Below are 6,040 nucleotides of genomic sequence, written 5' to 3'. Positions count from 1 at the left end.
ATATTAAGGGAAAAACTAAGAGAAGATTCCAGTACCCATTCTGGTTTTAATTTCAGTTCCAGGCTGGCAAAGTCATGGGTTTGTTGGATCTAGGGGAAAGGTTATTGTCTAGAAAGGATCATGGATCATTGGTGTCTCCATTGGTGTGCTCTGGCTTAACAGAGTCAGTAGGATATTAGGGGAGATCTAGACATGACTCCCTGAGCTTTCTTCCAATGGGAAAGCAGTCCACAATTACAGATTGGAAGTGAAATGTGGGGAGAACAGCTCAATTAGAGTAAACTGCTTGTGGCCATGGACCATGCCTTTCTTTCATTCCTCTGTTTCCTAACCAAACTTACACTTCCTAAGACAGTGTTCCTGTGGATCATCCACTCAACAATTGTCAATTTGCTGAAAAATAGGCAACTTGCTTATTGTGGGAGAAAGCAAGAGTATAAGTTATAAGTACTTTTTCCTGTAGTCATGACATCAGTCGACTCTATATAGATCTGAGAAGCTAGCACTTCCATTTCAAACCACAAAAAAAGATATCTTGCTTACATTAAGATTTACCTTAATCTAGGAAGGTGATCATGAAAAATTATTACCATGACTGCTTCAGTCCCCTATAAATACTGAATGGTTTTTGCATCTTCCTATAACCACTTGGCCCATGTTTAAGAGAAGCAAGAAGAAAAACAGCCCAGGGGGGTAGAATCTGTTGTACTTTAGCTACGTCCTGACTCAATTGACTTAAATAAAAAAGCCCTTTACTGACTTATCTAACTGCAACCCCAGAAATAGGATGAGCTTGAGGATGACTATCAACTCGTGGTTCTGGCTCTGTTTCTCTGCAATTTCCCTGGCTGTGTCCCCTTCTAAACAATGCTTACATCTTTGTGCTGCTTCTCTCATGGAGAAAAATGCCTGCAGTGGTTCCTTGCGTCACATCCATAGGCCACAAGAAAAAAAGAAGAAAGAGGAAGAAAGAAAATACTCTTATCAAAGACTTCTAAGCAAGTATCCCAAGATCCATCCTGACTGGGTTGTTTCATCTCTGGACCAGTGATTGTGGATGGAGGAATGAAGTGGATTAATTAACACAAGCCAAGAAGGCTCAGCCTTGAAGCCAGGCAGAGTCCATTCTCCTCACGATTTGCTAAATGAGTAAGAGTAGAAGGCTGAACCAAAATTTAGAGGTCTAGGAAAGAGAAACATTATTCTGGGCAGGCAACCAAAAAGAGAGAGAGACTAAGAAAGAAAGAAAAATAGCAATAGTTCTCTAGTTTGGCTGCGTATTAGAATCATCTGGGGGCATTTGCAAATCCTCATGTCCAGACCAAAACACTGGGCCAAATACGTCAGAATCTCTAGAGGGAAGGGAGAGGGCAGGAGTTCTTAAGCCCCCACGGCTGATTCCACTGTGACTGCAATGAGACCACTGCATTGCATGGGAAGAGTTTATTACAGGAAGACAGAACTAATATCTGTCAGCTTCTCTCCTCACGTGGGGATTTTGAAGAGAGATGAGTTGGTTTTATTCCCCAAGCTCTGGCAGCTTAAAGCCACCTGAGCTGACAGTTGTATTTCCCCTTACAAAGGGGCTTACACATAGTGGAATTATACTTTTCTAGCCTCACAATGAACAACACAAAGGTTACAACAGTGGCTAAATCCCACGTGGGAAGCACAGAGAAGGCCATTGTAAGCACTGCTTTCCCAGAGTGACAGAAAATAGAGGGGGATTACAAATGGGTTTAAAATACCACCATTAGCGGTGTTTGTAGAGTGTGCAAACTTGCATCCCTGAGCCCAGTGTGGTCAGCTGGGGCATGGCTTTGTTTTGTTTTGTTCTCTGGTTCTCATCACTGTCCTTTCGTCCATTCACTACTCATTTTCTCACTCTGTTTGCTATTCTGGATCCTATGGCTTCCCTCCTGAGAATTTACCAGAGCAATCAGGCTGAATTACAAGAGAGAAACCAAACCCCCCTTCAGACTTTCCTGCTTTTCTTTCTTCTTCTTTTGGGGAGGAGGGAGTTAAAAGAGGAATAAAAATTTTCTTTCTTGTTTGACTTCTAACACTGCTTGGGCTCCGTGTTGGAAAGTCTTACCTTCTCTTTCAATTTGTTTTTAAAGAAAGATTACAACAAACAAAACTTCATGACAGCGGAAACAATTTTCCAGAATGCAAGAGTCACTCAGACTGTAATTTTTCAAAGGCCCAGGCTGGGACACATTGTCATGAAATTATCGGAGCACTAGGAAAAGAGAAGACCCTCAAAACTTCCAGAAAAGTAACATATTAAGTCTCAAGCGAAAGGTAGGGAATCATTGTGGCAATGGACTTCTCAACAGCAACTTTGCTAACAGGAAGATAGTGTTCTTCCAAATACTGGAGTAAACGTTCTCAAAATTATCAGTAAGTGTGAGGTGTATTGTAAGCAGGTATGGAAACAAGAACATAGAAAAAGTTAAATGATTAGAAAGCAAGAAGAGCACATTTAGTAGAGCCACCTTAATGGGTAAGGGAACAGGATCCTGGGGCGCCAGGAATTTTCAAAAGAAATTTAAGGGTCTTTAATCTAGTGCTTCACCATCAACCGAAATCAACTGCTTCCTACTTTTTGCTATATTCTCTCTCCTCTTCTGACTATCCGTCTTCCTTTTCACTCCTTTCTTTATACTTGTTGGCTTTTCAATTTCTTTTTCTTATATGAGTTGCTGGTCTTTTAAACATGCGCTGGTTCAAATTTTTGAGAGATGAAACGTGATTTCTTCTGCTTGTCTTTTCATGCCAAGGCACATGATAGGTCGCTGTGGACTAATCAGGTTCTCACCTCCTGATTGTCAACTGAAGGTGGTGGGAGGATATAAAACATTTAAAACTGTGGCAAATTTGTCTTGTGAGGCAAGGGCTATGAACAAGGCATCTTTACTTTGAGCAGTGGTCCTTCACCTGGGAGCTTATTAGACATGCAGATTTGGAGGGCTTCACCCCAGATCTACTCATTCAGAAACTCTGAGGGTGAGTGTCAGTCATCTGTGTTTTGGCAAGCCGTCTGAATGATTCTGATACACACTAACATTTGAAAACCAGAGCCTTATCAGGGGCTATCACAATATTATTGAATATTTGGTTTACATAATCTCTCTGTATCTAAAGTTTTCCAGTGGTAAGAGGCAACATTACTTCCTTTTCATTTTTTTTCTGAAAATGTAATGGAACTTTATATATTATCTTTTCTTAGGTATGGGTTGTGCATGGATGGAAGGCAGGTGTATAATTAGACGAACGCACATTCTCCAATAAGACAACACTAAAACACACAGAACTTCTGGCACGTTTTATAAATGCTGTAGGTAGCAATAAAAGTTTCCTTGCATGTTTCTAGCCATGAGAAACTCTCCTTTTGGTTTAATTTGACTGACTCTCCCAGTCATAAATCCATACTCTTCCCACTAGAGTGATACAGAATGAATTTAGATTTGACTCTCACTTACTGAGAATCTAGTATATGCCTTGTTATCTCTTTTAGTTCTCCCAATTACTCTGTGTATTAGGCATTTTTACACCCTCTCTGTGTGTAAGTCCTTGGAACATTTGTAGACACCCTTATGTATCTCTTTCCAAGCAAAACAACCCTAGCTCTGTCAGTTGTTTCTTTTATGATATGATCTTAAAACCTTTCAAAATTCTGGTTGCTTTCCCTAGATGCTCAGTTCCTCATATTTCAATATTTAAATACTACACATGTAAGCAATGGTCGGACACATGTGGCACATTACCTCCTTTATTCTGGACACAGTATTCCTATTAGAGAAACCTAAAATTATCCTCAATTCCCAGCCATATAATTGTGATTCATATAAGCTGATGTCATCACAGGTCTCCCCTGACATGATTTTTTTTTTAACTGAGGTGTATTTTACATCTGTTCCTATTATATATCATTTTAGTAGTTTTAGTCATCATTCCAATCTGTCATGATTTCTTTGAACTTTGATTCTATCTTCCTTTCTTTTTATTAGCTATTCCTCCCATATGTCTATCATCTGCGAAGCTTATAATCGTGCTTTTTTGTCTTTGTTCAAGTTGTTGATAAAAATGTTGGGTAGAACAGATTCCCATAATAATGCACATAATACTAATATTTTACATTTGCATGGTGCTAAAGCATTCACAAAGCATATTCATATACATGATCTCATTTGATACTATAACCCTGGATGGTAGGAAGGGCAACCTTATTTGCTTTTCCTCTCATTATGGATAAAGAAATGATGCGAAGAGAACATGAGTCACACGACTAGTGGTAGAGAGTTAGTAGTATAACTTAAATGTTTTAAGGAGGCTTTTGTTTAAGGAGGCAGCAGTAACCCAAACATGAAGGAAAGGCTTGGGGAGTCGGGGACAACTAGCAGCCAAGATGAAAGCGAAGATGCTGTGAACCAGAACACAGACAACTATGTCCATGAAATCAAGCTGGACTTACAAAGAATTCCAAGAAACTATGACCTACTTACATTTTTTTGAGGTCCCACAAGAATATTTAAGAGCTTTAAATGCACCAAACTGGAATGTGTATTTGCAATACCATTCTTTGCTTTCCTGGATGGTCACCTGGATGGAGTCAGTGGCTTGGCAAAGCATCCAAAGAGCATGGCTACTGCCCTTCCTGGGGCATGTGATGGAGAGGTTAGCATTTGGAACTTGACTAGATGAAAATGTATCTGTACAATACAAGCACATGAGGATTTTGTTCAAAGAATATGTACTTACTTTTGTGGGACTTCTTTTCCTACTATTGGTGATGACAAACTGAAGCAGTGGAAAATGGATGGACCAGGCTATGGGGAAGAGGAAAAACCGTTGTATATCATATTAGGAAAGACATCACTGGAAAGAGACTGTTTTTGCCTCATGTGGACAGCAAGTAGACATATGGGATGAGCCAAGAAAAAGTCCTATATGTCCAATGTCCTGGGGATTTGACAGGAAAACTAGTGTTAAATTTAACCCAATTAATACATTTATCTTAGAAAGTTGTGCTTCTGATGGGAATATAGTACTATATGATATGAGGCACACTAGTCCTCTGAAAAATTGCATCTTAGATATGAGAACAAATACATTTTGTTGGAACCCTATGGAAGCTTTCATTTTTACTGCTGCAAATGAAGATTAGAACTTCTATAGTTTTGATATGCGTGCATTGGACCTTCCCCTAATGGTACATATGGATCATGCATCTGTGGGGCTTGATGTGGATTACTTTCTCACTGGGAAAGAGTTATGACTGCTAGTTTTGATAAATCTATTTGAATCTTTCCTGTGGACAAAAGCAGAAGCGGGGAAGTCTATCATACAAAGAGAATGCAACATGTGATCTGTGTAAAATGGACTTCTGACAGCAAATATATTATGTGTGGATCTGATGAAATGAACATTTGTCTATGTAAAGGTAATGCTTCTGAAAAGTTGGGTGTGCTTCCATCATGAGAAAAAGCAGCCAAAGATTATAACCAGAAGTTGAAGAAGAAATTTCAACATCATCCTTACATAAAACACATTGCTTGTCACTGAGATCTACCAAAATCTGTCTACAGCCAGATTCAGGAACAGTGCATCATGAAAGAAGCTCATCAGTGAAAGGAAGTGAATTGTTTCAAACATAGCAAGCCTGGATCTGTGTTGATTGTGTCAGAGAAAAAGAAACACAGAGCGGCAATTGTGAAATAACACTTGATATTCCTACCAATCCTGATATATAATTATTTGTTTCATTTTTAAAAATTATTTATTTATTTCGGTGGGGAGGAGCAGAGGGAGAAGGATAAGCAGACTCCACATTAAGTAAAAAGCCTGATGAGGGGCTCGATCCCACAACCCTGAAATCATGACCTGAGCCAAAATCAGGAGTCGGAAGCTTAACCAACTGAGCCACCCAGGGCCCCTATTCGTTACATTTTGATTTACAAATTCTGCAAGTAAAAGTACTGGCTTTTCTGAACCACTAAGGGTAATGGAGAAAAGATGACAGCAGATCTGAGTTTTC

At 39.4% G+C, this 6,040-nt stretch overlaps 1 pseudogene; it reads left to right on the top strand.

Moving 5' to 3' along the window:
• Positions 1 to 4,368: 4,368 nt before the first annotated feature.
• On the top strand, positions 4,369 to 5,724 carry LOC110582663 (annotated as a pseudogene).
• The last annotated feature ends 316 nt before the right edge of the window (positions 5,725 to 6,040 follow it).

This window comes from Neomonachus schauinslandi, chromosome 1 (assembly GCF_002201575.2).
Source record: "Neomonachus schauinslandi chromosome 1, ASM220157v2, whole genome shotgun sequence".
Lineage (NCBI taxonomy): Eukaryota > Metazoa > Chordata > Mammalia > Carnivora > Phocidae > Neomonachus > Neomonachus schauinslandi.
This window is presented reverse-complemented; position numbering and strand designations above follow the sequence as displayed.